This window comes from Equus asinus, chromosome 1 (genome assembly GCF_041296235.1).
Source record: "Equus asinus isolate D_3611 breed Donkey chromosome 1, EquAss-T2T_v2, whole genome shotgun sequence".
Lineage (NCBI taxonomy): Eukaryota > Metazoa > Chordata > Mammalia > Perissodactyla > Equidae > Equus > Equus asinus.
In genome coordinates this window covers 156,463,452-156,477,944 of record NC_091790.1, presented here as the reverse complement: position 1 = coordinate 156,477,944, position 14,493 = coordinate 156,463,452, and positions in this window count along the sequence as shown.

Sequence of the window (14,493 nt, the reverse complement as noted above, 5' to 3'; positions counted from 1 at the left end):
GGAGGTCGTTAATTCTTTCGGAATCAGAGTCTGTTTTGAGAATGCAATGACAGTTATTGCTCACTTCCGGAAATAGGTACACTCTCATATACACTCAACATTGTTGTGCAAATTCGAGTGTGGACTACCTGAATGCCAGCCTAGCGGAGTGTGCAAGTCAGGTCAAAAAACTGTTTAAAAGTTTATTTATAAATGTTGCTTTAAATATTAATGCCTTCTGCACTTCCAAAATTATACTGTAAAAATATTCTTGATGGGCTTTGTTCCCCTGGCATTTAAACAACGTTCTGATTTAGATTATGTTTCTTCCTTTGGAAACTGCATTATCTTTCGGCTTCTCAACTTGCAATGATTTTTCTTTGAGCTTTGAAATGTTTTTTAATGCATCTTCCAAAGGGTTCTATTTCAGATCTGTCCTTGTCTTGGGGAGCTGTCCTTATTTTATTTAATTGAGCATATTTTTGTTTTATAGACTAATATTTGAAAGACTGTGAGGTTAAATCCACCACCCATAGACCTTCCCCACTGTGCAGCAGGCATTATTTCATCACCACTTGACAATTCCAATCAGAATTCAAAGCCTGCACTGACAGCCTGAGTCTGTGGGATCATTTTCAAGTTTACCACTTCACAAACCAGAAAGAGGCTTCTTTGGGTTGTTCATCGAGGTCATTCATGCTGCCATTCAACTAGATGACTATTTCACGTCTTTTCCTCCCTCCTCAAATTCCAATGCTCCTTCCCCCATCATCTTCTCAGTTGAATACCTGATTTTCTATTTCACTAAGAAATTGAAGCAATCTGAAGGGAACCTGCACCAGCTCCTGTCACCACATCCTCCCGTCTCCCTGTACCTGTACTGTGGGTAGCACGTGACCTCTGGTTAGGAGGAGTGATCTGTTCAAGGTCAATCGCTCCCCTTGTGCGCTAGGTCTTCCTCCTTCTGTCCTACTCAAGGATACAGCTCCAGCAGTCTCCTCTTTTTACCCCAGTGTCAGCTTTTCTCTCTATACTGGACAGTTTCCATCAGCATACAACTCTACCATAATCTCTCCCACTGTAAAACAAAGCAAAGATCACCCTCTTGATCTCACGACACCCTCTACGTACGGTCAGATCTCTCTCCTCCCAGTTACAGCGAAACTCCTTAAAAGAAATGTCTCACTCTCAGCGTCCATTTCAACTCCTCCCATTCCTGTTTGAATCCACTCCTACCAAAATTTCTCCACCACCACTCTGTGGAAAGCACTCTGGTCAAGATCACCAGTGAACACCATGTTGGTTATGACAATGATGTGCCCAGCCTCAGGTGTGCCATCTATTGTTCCTCTGAGGCCTGTCCCTCAACTTCATATTTGTAAAACACCCAGGCTATCACAAAGAGAAAGAAAGAGATTCTACCCAAGTGCTCCCCAAATTTGGTAATGCTGCATGTCTAGCCCCTGTTTTGAACAATGCAATTTTATGAGATAATTGAGCCCATCCAATTGAAAATATAGACATTTCTAGATCTGCACATACAAAACAGGGGAATTATCCAGTAACTTTGGACCACTTAGGCAGGGAGCTAGAACAACTGAGACACTCTGCTCCTTACCCTGACTCCTCCCCACCCTTTTGGCCTGAGTTGGAGCTATTTGGCCTTGAAGGATGTGAGTGACTGTCTCAGTGTTTGCTTTCCCTTTTCCTGGGGAGAAGGGCCCAAGGTCTAGAATGTCACATACTTTACTTCAAAGGAAATGTGTAGCATGAGAATGGAGTCTGAGGAGCTGAGCAAGCTGCACCCTGTCTTAACAGACAGCAACCAAAACGGTCTCTCCATGGACCCTAGGGGAGACAACAGCACGCACGTCAGACTCCCAGGGGAGGCTCAGAATGAACAAGATGGTGGTGGTGGGCTCTGGGGGTGGGGGCAGGCATTCCTAATAGATGGGCATTTGAAGGAACTGCTGTAAGTGACGTACGATTTATTGCGGTGGGATATGTATGTCTTCCTCACCAAGCAGGAGGAGAGAAAAGGGGCTCAATCCATCTTTTAAGAGCTCAGACTATTTCTTCTTTGTCTTCTCATGGGGCATTCTCCATTCTATCTCCTTCCAGAATGAAAGGTTCATTTATTTCCCTAGATAAGGTCTGAATAAGGGCAAGATATAATTTAAATGCAGTCAGGCTTAAGATAAATCAGTCATAAAGAGGCAATTATTTTATATTAAATCTGTGTCCTTTCTAAAAAGGAATTTGTATTTATCAATTAACTCATTTTCACCATTTAATTTTTCTAAAGGAGATCATGAACTTAAAAAAATTCATTGTTTTTTTTTATTTGTAGAAAGATTTAGATAGCTTGGGAATTCATATATTATAGTCATCTTTTTTATCAACATTTTCTAAATACTGGGAAATACTGTAGATTTAGTTTTTTCTTTAAACATTCAAAAGCTCATGCTACATTTTTGTCATACATTCCAGATGATTAGATTAGTAATGGAAATGTATAGCAGGCAACTGAGCACAACAAAGAATCAAATGTCATTTACAATCAGACCTGAGTTTGAATTTCAGGCCCACCAGTGCATGATCTGGGACTCGCTGCTTACCCTTGAAAAGTCTCAACACTCTCAACCAGAAACTGGGAATACAGATGGCGTATAGTCGTAGCCAATATCTATTGCTTTTGTCTATCATGCATTTCTTCTTCTTACTAGACCAGGTCATTTCTTTTCTCAGGAGCTGTTCTTCCCCTGTTCTTGGCCCATAAAGTCCTGGTGAAACTCACATCCCTCTAGGCTTGGGGTTGAGCACATGACTCAGAACTGCCAATGAGGACACCATCTTTCCTTGGCCACAGTGATAGATGACGTGTAGGTGTCCTAAGCTGGACCACTGACTTCTCCTAATGCTACTGGAAAATCAGTACATGCTCTCCACCAGGATTGCTAAACTGATAGAATATAAGCCTAGGGCTGTAGGTGTCTATTATGGCCACCCTATAAGGGATCTTTCTTGATAATGACACCAACATAGAGAAAAGCAAAGACAAAGAAAAGAAAATGGAGACAGTAGCCTAGAGATGTCATTTGATCTGCTGGCTCTGGCTATGCCCAAAGCTAAATGAAGCTCTGGATTTCTTAATAGTGTAAACAAAAATCCATACTTTCAAAAGCCAATTTGAAGTGGTTTTCTGTCACTTGCAACCAAAGTAATCCTGAATACTGCAGCTATTGACACCTAGAGGTGGGGAACTGGAAGGGATGAACCCAAAATGTGAAATGGGTTAAGTCGGGATGGGGATGGAGTGAGTGCTGAAGCTTCTCATCCTCTCGGCTAGCAAGTCGATAATCCTGTGACATGCTAACAAAGCTTACTTTTGTAGGCGTTGCCCAACTCTTGCAGTTCTGTGCCTTCCACACATATGTTAGAATTGAATTTTATGGCCCCTGTGATTGGGTGGGGTCACGTGACCTGCCTGTTCTGGACAATAAATTTTGAGTAAAACTGAGTGCCTAACTGCTGGTGCAAGATTTTCCAGAGCACTCCTTGCTCTCAACAGGGCGATCAACACTGTTCAAGATGCTGGTTGTTCCGTTGGCCTGGAGTCCTCAGTGTGGATGATGAGTGGAGCCCCCCTGCTGACCAGCAAAGGGCATGAAGCATGAGGAAGAAAGAAACCTTCGTAGTTGGTAGCCCCTGAGATTTTGGAGGTGTTGGTTAACGTAGTATAATTTAGTCTTTCGTGGCTCATGTGCCTACTGTATTTTGGGATTGAAACCAAATTTCTATCAAAGCTCAGGCCTTAAGAGACTTGGTAAGGAATGTCAGGACTATATCTTGAAGGCTTCAGTCTGGCCCTACAAGAAAGAAAAATGCTTTCCTACAAGCTGACCCATCTGAGAGCGTGATGGGGGAAAACACAGCTTTCTTGGGAGAGGCCCTGTTAGCCCGTGGTCAGCAGTGCTAGAGGTCTGAAGTCAGATATTCATGAGCTTTGACAGCCTGGCAAAATCAAGCCTTCTTCCCCAGGCAGAGCTGCTGCAAGCAAAGGCAGGGAGAAAAGCTGGGAACTCAGAGGGATATACGATTAGGATTCGGGAAAGCCCTATCCCTGGTTGGTTGAGGGCTCCCAGCTGACAAAGGGGGTGAGTGTTAAGTTTCATCCACTGGACCAACTTCCGGAAACAAGGGGTGTGCCTGTACCTCCCCACCTAGACTACTGTTTAGCTTTGCCCAGGGGCAGAGGCCAAAATGAGAACGCAAAGGCATGTGGCAAAGGGGCAGAAGCTGTGAGGCCTGGGTCTGTATTCAAGGTACCATAACTCAACCCAGTTTTGGTTAAGCAGCGTGACATAGGTGTTAAAATGCTTGGGCTCTGGAGTCAGTTTGTCTGAGTTCAATCTCAAGTCAGCTGTGTGACTTTGGGCAAGTTATTTAACTTCTCTCTACAAAAAAGAGATAAAAATGGTATTTACTTCATGTGGCTCTTTTGAAGATTTAGTCAAGAAACTCTGTATATATAACGAGCTTAGAAGAGTGCCTGAACACAGAAAACACACAATAAATCTGTTAGATGCCATGATTAGTAGCCAAGATAATGGAGAGATGGTTTGAAGCAACTTGACTTGCCAGAGAAACCCAGCTTGGCATTCAAATGGCTGGAATTGCTCAGCCGCTAAGATGAGCAGGCCCCAAACCTGCACTCTCAGAGCTGCTACAGGAATGCGGCTTCTGGAAGGGAACCTCTTCCTGGAGATCCTCTCACATGGGACCAAGGGGGACAGTGCACAGGAGAGAAGCTTCTAGGGAGCAGAACTGGGGGCAGCCAGGTCGATTGATCATATAGCTCCCTCGACTGCCAGGGCAGCCTGCCCAGATACCTTGCCCAGTGTGAGATAGCACCAGTTTTCAATTGTGGTCACTGTATGTTGGTTTATTTTTTCCTTTCCTATATGAAATATTTTTATTGCAATTACTTTATTTTCCTCTCTTCATTGAATGTTGAGTGTGATATGGATTTGCCAAGGTGGGGAGCAGAGCTGAGTTTGGTGATAAGGGTCAGAGAGAATGGAACTGCTTTGATTAACAGAGAGAGAGAGAAATAGGTAAGCTTCCTGGGCGTGGAGAGGCACTGAGAAGCTTGGAGGATAATGTGAGGTGGCGGGCGGTATATGGAATAGAAAAATCTTTAAAAACTTGCCTGGGCTAGAATCACCAAGACAAAAAATAACAAATTTTAGAGAGGTTGTGGAGACAAGGGAGCCCTCATCACTGCTGGTGGGAATGCAAGCTGTGCAGCCACTATGGAAAACAGTATGGAGATTCCTCAAAAAACTAAAAATAGTAATACCATATGATCCACCTATCCCACTACTGGGTACTTATCCAAAGAACTTGAAATCAACAATTCAAAGAGACTCATGCACCCCTGTGTTCATTGCAGCATTACGCACAATAGCCAAGATGTGGAAACAACCCAAGTGCCCATCAACTGATGATTGGATAAGGAAGATGTGGTATATATATACAATGGAATACTACTCAGTCATAGGAAAATAGTGAAATAGTCCCATTCGCAACAACATGGACCGACCTTGAGGATATAATGTTAGGTGAAATAAGCCAGACAGAGAACGACAAACACCACACGATCTTGTTCGTCTGTGGAAGATAAACAAACACACCAACAAAGAGGACAGATTAGTGGTTACCAGGGTGAAGGGGACCAGGGGATAGGCACAGCGGGTGAAAGAGAGCACTTATATGGTGACAGATAATGTACAACTGAAATTTCACAATATTACAAACTATTATGACCACAATAAAAAACAATGCCTGGCGGTGGGTGGAGGCAAGGGTCAAGGGGCAGAGGACAAAAATGATAAGTACAAGGTTGCCTAATAATTAATTGAAACCAGTTCAGCTGCTGCAATGAAACCGCACTTCCAGTTCCTCACGACTGTTAATGAGTCTGCTGCACACAAACGCCCTTGTGAGCAGATTTGCGTGGAGATTAAGGAAAGGCTCAGTCCTCCATCTGGGTCAGTATGGTCACACACATGTGCACATGTAGCTGAACAATTAGGTGGAGAAGCCCTCGAATCCAAAATAATTATCCCTTGCCTCTTTAGAACTCAAAGAAATGTAAAAGGAGGCCTTGGCTGGCCACAGAGCGTAAGATGGAGCTTCCAGCCCATCTTATCTGGATATGAAGGGGCAGGGAGACCTCAGCTGACAGTGGGTTTCGTGTTTTGTCAGGTGTCAAAAGGCTTCCTAAGATGGGAGTGCACATTTCTAGGACATATGTCTTCAGAGTGCCAAAGAATGAAATCGGGAGCGAGAGTCCTTAGGTTGGTACAGTGCCCCAAGTGGAGAAAGCTTCTTCAAGGCTCTGCTGACTCCCTGGAAGGCAGAAGACTCATGTCTGATTTGGGGGGACAATTGCAATCTGGGATCATTTCCTTCTCTTTTCTCCTTTCTAGTATTTCCATTTGTCTTCGGGTTTCATCTCAGACCCTAGAGGAGTCTTTCCTGCTTCCTATACAAACAGCAAACGATCATTCCACCAGGGTTGATGAGTTCCCAGGTTTAAAGGTGGATGGTCTGTGAGTTGCCCTGGCTGAGCTGACGGTCTTCTCAGCATGTGACATGCCATCATCTCATCTGACTTTGCTGAACCGCCCTGTGCAAGGGGAGAGGCAAGATGTGTCACTGAAGATCAAAAGCTGGCAGCTCTCTGTCTCCAGCGACCTCCTCGTTGTCTCCACAGACTGGCCGAGAGCACACTGCTTCTGTTTGGATTGGCTTCCACTACCCTGAGGGGGCATAGGAAATCCATCTCATCATCTCCCCAGTTATCAGGGATCGCTGGGGGATCTGGCACGGGGATTAAGAACAATTACCAGAGAGCCTCATTCAAGAGGAAACCCAAGCCTGCCTTCAGCCCTCACGTTTGCAGAGCTCCTGACACGTTTATAGAACATTTCCATGTTCACTAGAAACTCCCTTAACCAACCTCCACTCAATCTGCTTGCCAGGCTGACTGACCCTCTCCATAACCCCCGTGCTGGCTGAGGACCACACCAAACCCAACCCCCCTGAGCAGGGAAGACAGCTGTTTGTTGTTAGTGTCATGGAGTCAATTCCGACCCTTAGCAACTCTGTGTACAGCAAAGCAGAACCCTGTGCCATCCTCTCGCTTTCCAGCGCTGTATCAGACAATGCTCCACTGCTATTCATAGGGTTTTCGTCGCCAATTTTTTTCAGAAGTGGGTAGCCAGGTCCTTCTTCCTAGTCTGTCTTAGTCTGGAAGCTCCACTGAGACCTGTCCACCATGGGTGACCCTGCTGATATTTGAAATACCCATGGCATAGCTGTCAGCATTACAGCAACACACAGCCGTCACAGTATGACAACCGACAGATGGGTGCTGTGGTTCCCTGACCAGGAAGGGAACCCGGGCTATGACAGTGAGAGCACTGAATCTTAACCACTGGACCATCAGGACTGGTTAGGGAAGACAGACTTTAAATAAATAATCGCACAAGTAAGTAATTGCGACTGTGATACAGCTGTGATGGGAAGGTCAGGGCTCGGGGAGCATGTAGGAAACTGCAGGCTTAGAAGTCACTATCCCGAGACTGTCTGTAGTTTCTTTCCTCTTCCATACAATAGAGACGGACATAACTGCCCTTTCTATTGTCCCTTAAGGGGTCTCATGAAGATCAAATAAGAAATTGAATATGAAAGAAAGTGCCCTACGCAAGTAGGAATATTATTAGAAATGGTCTCTGGCACTGTCTCTGGTCCAACGGTGCTTAATAAATGGAAGAGGACAGAAAGACTGGATAGAGTGATAAATAACATATTTACAGGAGATTAAACCAATTATTTGGAGGAAAATGTGTTGTATACATGCATAGCTAGAAGGTTTAGAGACTTACTTTTCCTGTTTTTGCTTCTGACTGGAGCTAACGTCTGTGGAGATCTTTCCCAAATCTGCTAAGGACTTTTCTTCCCCCTCCTTCCCCAACACCTGAGTCCTGAGCAGAGAAAGTCTGCTGGCTTCTACACCCAGCCAGGGCCGAGTTTTATTCTTAATGTCTTGCACTAGCCAGGATATCTGCAGACATTGTACTGAGAGCCCGCTCCTCGTCCAGCCCTTTCCTGCGAGCCCTGGGGGATGTGACAGAAGCCATCTCAGCATTTTCCCATTTCCCTCCAGCCCTGGTCCTACCTGTCCTCCCTCACTCTTGACAGGTGACCTCCCCCCACCTACATCCTTATTTTTTCTGAAAAGAATGAGGCTGCATGGACTGCAGGATTTCCTTCCTCCTCAAAACAACAGCTCCTGTGTTCTCCTCTGTGGAACCTGTCTCAGAAGTGTCTTTTTTCCCTTCTGAAGCTAATCCCAAGGCTCACTAGTGCCCTTTCCTTCTTCCAGCATTCATCCTTCGTTTATCCCCTCCAGCTCTTCCTTTTGTCCATGCACAACAGGTCTTCTCTGTTGTGGAAAAGGAAGATCTCTTGACCCCACTGCATCTTCAGACCACTGCGCAACTTCTCTCCCTCCCGTCTCTGCCACTCTTGGTGAGTCCTCCACGCCTCCCACCTCCTCACCACCTGCTCCTTCCAAGTCTGGTTTCTGCCTCTCCTGCTCTTGCAGTTGCTCTCTGGAAAGGCCCCATGACTTTCTAACCACAAACCCAATGAATGGTGTTTTCTTAGTCCCCTCATCCAAGACAAGGGCAAGATTATGTGAAGAGGAACCAAGTCTCAGGCAATGCAAAGTGTCGGAAGGGCATGGAAGAGGACTGGATCAAGAGTACGGGTTTGTTCACAGCCCTCTGCTCCTTTCTCTTTCTCTCTTCCTTGGAGCCATCATCAATGGTTACCTCCATGCATGACCCCAGGCTCTCCATCTTCAGCCCTGACCTTTCTCTAACCACCAGAAACCACTAGAGCTCTGGTGTTACAATTAAGAATATATTTCTGAAGAACCTGAACAACTGGCACGGTTTTCAAGTGTTCTATCTATTACGTCATCAAAACTTTGAGACTTAGTTAAGTCATACCACCCAAGGCATGTGAGGCTCTTTGCCCCATTAAATCCTATCAAATGCCTGCCTCCAAAAGGTAAGGGTTTTACTGAGGAACACATGGAAAGAAATCGAGCCTGTCTGAACGGAGTAAGTGCCCAAAACACAGGAGCTGTTATGAGCATTAATAAGCACACAGGTTGGTGGAGAAACTTCTCCCTCATGGCTTTGTTAACCAATCTGCCTGTTTTCTCCATTTTCTAGTAAGCAGGAAAAAAGTTGGTTTGCAGTAATGATTGTCAGGAGAATACAATAAAAGAACAGATCACCCTCTCTTCTCATCTGCCAGAAATGAGAAACACCTTGTCCTTGCCTGGCCTCCATGGGGCCATTATGTGGTCGATTTCTTTTTCTCAACCATCATAATGACCGTGTGAGAGGACTGACCATGCCGCTGCTACCCCCACCCTTGGATCAACCTGAACCACTGAATCTGCCATTTCTTGGATCAACCATTTTATCATTGTGGACATGATCCAAGCCTCCAAGTGTGGTCTTTGTAAATTGTGGGGACTGAAGTGTCTGTATATAAAGAAACACAGGAATATTTTAATATTCAGTTTCAGTGTTTTCACCATGGGCAAACCATTCAAATTTTGTACATCTCAAGGTGGTTATAAAATACCTCTGTCTAGTTACAAAATGCCTTAATTTTCCTTTTGATCAATTCAGGATTCCAATTCACCTCCTCAGTCAGCTAGAGAATTCCTCAATGTCTAGAGGAATAGGTGTGCTTCTAAACAACATCTTTCTTTTTATCTTTTGATGCTATGAAGCATGGAGCTGTCCATATTTCCCTCTTTGCAATGGCCACAAGGAAGCTCAAGCTCAAATTTGCAGCCTGATGCTTGTAGCAAAGCGTATGACCTATATATACTAGCAAAATGTAAGGTCTACTTTTTATATCTAACTTCACCCTTGGTGTTGTTTTATTCTTTTACCTTTATCCCAGTATCCCATACCTGCTCTTTTTCTCACCAGCAGAACCACTTACTCAAGTCTCAGTCTTGGGAGAGAGAATTAATGGTTGGTGATTAAACTGCCATGTTTTAGATTTGTTACTCAGAATAGCTAGCTAATATACTTACCAATATTATTTTCCTTATTGTGCCTGCTTCCCCCAAAAGGGTTAAGGAGTCATGATCCTTGTGAATAAATTAGGGAGAACGCTTGAGTTGCTGTCTGGGGGCCTCTTCTCTCTTCTTTCATCTTAGGATGTAAAATTCCTATTTATGTGAGTACTAACTGACCAAAAGAGATGCGATTTGTGCTGCGAGACATGTTTTCTATTGTGATAAACCTTTTCTCCCTTTACCCTCAACCTGACTCCTCTGTGTTCCCCAGGCTGAAGGTCAGTGCTGGGTGACATGGCTGCTCACATCTTCTCTGGGCATCACCTCACAGAACATCCTTGCAAAGCAGAGGACCTGGGGGCAAGAGCAGAATTCTGATCACTGGCGGAAGATAATCTCGCTGGCTTGCCATGGGCCTTGTTTGCTAAAGTAATAGTGATAAGTCAAAGGCTGGAAACTCAACAACCAAAGTGGCTCCAGAGCCAATGCGTGGTTGAATTGTCTTGATGAGACAGCAGGGAGATGCAAGGCCGGCTCGCCCTTTAATGGGCACTTTGTGCTTGTCTGGCCCCTCTTCCAGAGATTGGGAAAAATCTGTTAGTGAGATCCATGCCATTCACTTCTCATGCCAGAGCCATCTGGGAGAAGTCTTATCCATTTCTTTTCTGATCTCCTAATTGGAACTGCTGACTGATTCGTACGTACCTGAGTGGCTTAAGATGGGGATGCTGAGAGCTCCGGTCCAAAACATTTTAAAGGGCAGCGGGAAATGTCATTCACGTTTTCTGCAGATCCGTTTGGATGGATGTGGATGGATGCCAGCAGCGGCCAGCCTGGAAGGTCTCTGCAAAGACTGCTGATTTGCAGTGACCTTCGACTGCACTTCAGCAGCTGAATTCTGCCGACCCCGGCGAGCGGAGATTGAGTGTGTTTGAAGTCAGATGGTGAAGAGTCAGGGCTCATTTTCGGAGCCTTTCTTCAGCATCTTGGGGAAACACAGACAGGATGTCTTCTGAAAGAGGCCTTCTGGCTATAGTTTTCAACGGCAGGAGGTAGGAGCTACCTCCAAATTTGACATGAAAAAGAATTCAGACATGGTCGGTTGCTTCCAATTCATCACCCTCCTGGGTCTGTGGATGACTAAAGGGGTTATGGACCATCATTTTGGTTAATGGTTTGAGCTTTCACAACTTGCTCTTTTTGTTAGTCATTCCTGGGAAGGCCAAGCCTGCTGCCGTTTGCAGGTGACCAGGCTGCTGTGTCTCCTGGGGACCTGCTGAGTGTGAGTGGAGATGGGAAGGGGCTTGAGTGGAGATGGGAAGAAACCAGAATTTCCCCCCACACTGCATTCCCTTGCATTTGGCAGAGTAGGCCCCTTCTAAAGAAGGCATTCAAGTCATTCGTCAAACTTTTGTTGGGCACCTACTATGTGCCAGAGACTCTCGTACATGGGAATGCAAGAACAAACACAGTGTGGCTCCTGCTCGTGTGCTGCGTGAGAGGCACCAGGCTCTTCTCCGGAACTCCCTCTCCTCTGATTCTCCGGGCACCGAGCACAGCAGCCCTTCTGCCTGCACCCCCGACTCTAACGCGGCTGGCAGTGCCTGAGAAGTTGGGATGGAGGCTTCTCTTTTCCCCACAAACATGATGGGAGACTCTTCTTCCTTATATGTCTATGAAAACGAAGCTTTTGTATTTTGTTACTTTTTATCCCATCGCATTCCAAAATGGATATAAAAATTATAGGTCACAAGATGAAAACGGAAAAGATATGAGAAAATACAAATAGGAAGAAACATACAAAATACGTGCCATGAAGTCCTGTAATTTTGATTGGAATAGGGATGGGGAGCATAAATTCGGCTCTGAGCACCTTGGATTCCTAGTGGAAAGGGGAAGACCTGGCTGGAATGTGTGGGCAGAAGAGTCAGCAGACGAGAGGTCCCTTATTCTCTTAGCGTCCCGCAGAGTGGTGGGCTGGGTGCATTAGAGGGCTGTGCTCCAGGAGAGGGACCACCCCCTTGTTGTTTTTCCCTTTTACTAGGGTGAATGGGATGGAGTGCTTGCAGGAAATTTTAGACTCGGTGCCAGTCGTACCTAGGCTAGATTTCAGAGGAGTGCTGGGCAGTACCTGCAGCCCAGCACTTGGAGATCTTGGGCCCTCTCGTTCTTTGCAAGTTAAGTTGGGGAGCAGCCTCTCCAGCTGGAGGGAAGAAGACTCACTGTCTCAGCTGGCTTGTTGCCGTGCAACCCTGAGAATGTGCTAGGGTCATTCTTTGAACCGTCTTCTTATTTCCCCAGCTCTGTATTTGCACTTTAGAGCTTCCTGAAATTAAAGCCTTCATCTTTGGGTGAACCCAAAATAATGGGACATCAAGCAACAGGGTATGTCATACTGGCAAACATGGGACCAAAGGATCTTGAGCTGACCCTCATATCACGCTGTAGAAATGGCTGCCCACAAAATAGCACGTGGGGGCTGCCTGAGGGCATCTCCTCTCCGCCCACCAGGAGGAAGCATTCCCATAATATCTGTTAGTAGAAGATTCCTTGTTCCTAGAGGCTCCTCAGCACTGTGCCCTGAGGGCTCTTCCTGCCTTCGGTCCTCCTCCCTGCCTATAGATAATCTTTATCCCTTCTTGTCTCCCCAGATAAAGGAAGACTATAACTGAATATATTCCCACTGGATTTATCGCATAGCTGGCTAATGTATTGGGTCAGTCACACATTCTTTCAGTCCAATCTACTATTGAGTGCTGGGAAAATCAATTTCTTAGGTAATAAAATTAATTTCTTAGCAATCAGATGAGTCTGCATTACCTATAACACGACTGTGCCAAGGTATTTCAAAAAATCTACAAAGTGATGATAAAGTATCTGCTCATTATAGGTTAATAAACTGATAGTATGGGACATTTATTCATTTTCATATAAATGTAGTGGCTGCCCATTATCATGATTTATTCCCCAAATTTAGACTTGTGTGCTTAAATTGAGAAGTTACAACGTAAAGGGTTTATCTTTATAGCTGCCATTGGTGTCATATTTATATACATGCTATGTTCACCAACACTTTAACAACTGAGTAGCAATATAAATCGAATAACTTTAAAGACTATATATGTTTCCTTTCAGTACAAGTGTACATTCATTTATATTATAACCTCTCTTCTGTAAAGTACTAGCTGCAGAGAATGGAATCCAAATGGATTCAACCATTGCCCCCTTTTTCTACTTCAAGCACACAAAATATCACTTTAGTTTCCTATTACTATAAAAGTAACTTTAATATTAAATGGAAAAGAACGACTGACGAAAGTGTGTGCATAATGAATTGTTAGTGAAGCACAGTACCTAGGAGTTACTGTAAACATTCAGTAAGATTACCTTTTGACCTTGTTATGAAAAGAAGTTAATCTTGTCAATTTGCTGTTTTCCTGTTTAACCTGAGGAGTAACTCAAGGGTCATGAAGATTTATGAGCTTGTTTTACAGAATAAAGAGAAAGCCTTCAAGGATCACCAGATAACCAGCCCCCAGCTGCCACTGAGGTCCAGAAGTCAGATTGCCCAGGGCCTTATCAGGACTGAAAGAAACAAGATTACCCCTTTGTTTCTCCAAAACTCCTCCTGCCACACCACTTAGCTCTATAAAACCCTCTGCTTTCTTCTCTTGTTAAGGTGGGTTTGAGAGAACTCCTGCTCCTGCCTTCTCATCTTGGTCAGTTTCAATAAACCTTTCTCCGTCTCCAAGCACTGATGTCTCAGTGTTTGCGTTACTGTGCAGTGGGCACACAAACTTGAGATTGAGAGGTTCAGTATCAATAGTGTGAGAGTTAACTTTTAACTTTCATTTGCTAGATTACTGTCCACATTTTAATATTGCTCTACATTTTTTGAAGAGTAAGACCATACAGCCTACAATATAATCATTGTTAGTGAATGCTCCAAAGTCAGATGGGCTTAGATATGAAAGAGCTATGTGGTGTGCTGAAAGCCACTTAATCTTCTTTCTTCATCTAATAATGGAGATTATATATATATATAATATATTATATATTACATATATGTATACTATATAATAAAGGAGATAGTTTTATTTCCCTCCTGCATATGCTGTAAGGATAAATGAAACAGTGTATGCAAAGCATTAGCATTTAGAGTACCAGTTTCTTTTTTAAAAAGGAACTTTCAGTAAGTGCAACTGTTAGTTTTAATCTTTTTCTAACACTCAGATCAACAAAAAGAAAGAATTGGAGTCCCTAGAAGTTGCTTGCATCTGATAATTTCAGTCCACATGCAGATATGAACATTAAAGAAATTAGGGGTGACC